This window comes from Orycteropus afer, unplaced genomic scaffold (genome assembly GCF_000298275.1).
Source record: "Orycteropus afer afer isolate SDZICR_OR568_19922 unplaced genomic scaffold, OryAfe1.0 scaffold00226, whole genome shotgun sequence".
Taxonomy (NCBI): domain Eukaryota; kingdom Metazoa; phylum Chordata; class Mammalia; order Tubulidentata; family Orycteropodidae; genus Orycteropus; species Orycteropus afer.
This window is the reverse complement of record NW_006921813.1, coordinates 1,110,488-1,111,116: the sequence shown is the minus strand read 5'-3', so window position 1 is coordinate 1,111,116 and position 629 is coordinate 1,110,488.

Genomic DNA, 629 nt, shown 5'->3' with positions numbered 1-629 from the left:
AAGAACTAACAGATCTGTCCTGGAGGAAGTGCACCTGAAATGCTCCTTGGAAGCAAGAATGGCCAGACTTCATCTCACCTATTTTGGTCATGTCAAAAGGGACCATTCCATTCCTTCTCGGTTTGGTAGAGTGGAGGTTCGACTAAAGAGGAGGAGGCCTTCAATAAGATGGATTGACACAGTGGCTGTGATGATGGGCTCAAGTATAGCAGGGATGGTGGAACTGGCGTTCTGCTGTGCATTGGGTCGATATGGGTTGGAAACAACTCCACGGCACCTAACAAGAACAACAACAATCATATGACCCAGCAATTCTACTCCTATGTACCCGAAAAACTTGAAAGCAGAGACTCAAACAGAAACTTTTATACCAATGTTCATTTCAAGGTTAATCATAACAGCCAAAAGGTATGGAAACAACCTAAATGTCCATTAAAATATCAATTGATACACAAAATTTGGTACATTCATAAAATGGAATGCTACTGAGCCAGTAGAAAAAATGAAGTCTTCATATATGCAACAACATGAATGGAGCTGGAAGACATTATTGTGAATGAAATCAGTCAATCTCAAAAGGACAGATATTGTATGACCTCACTTATAAAAAAAGACAAGAAAAGACAAAT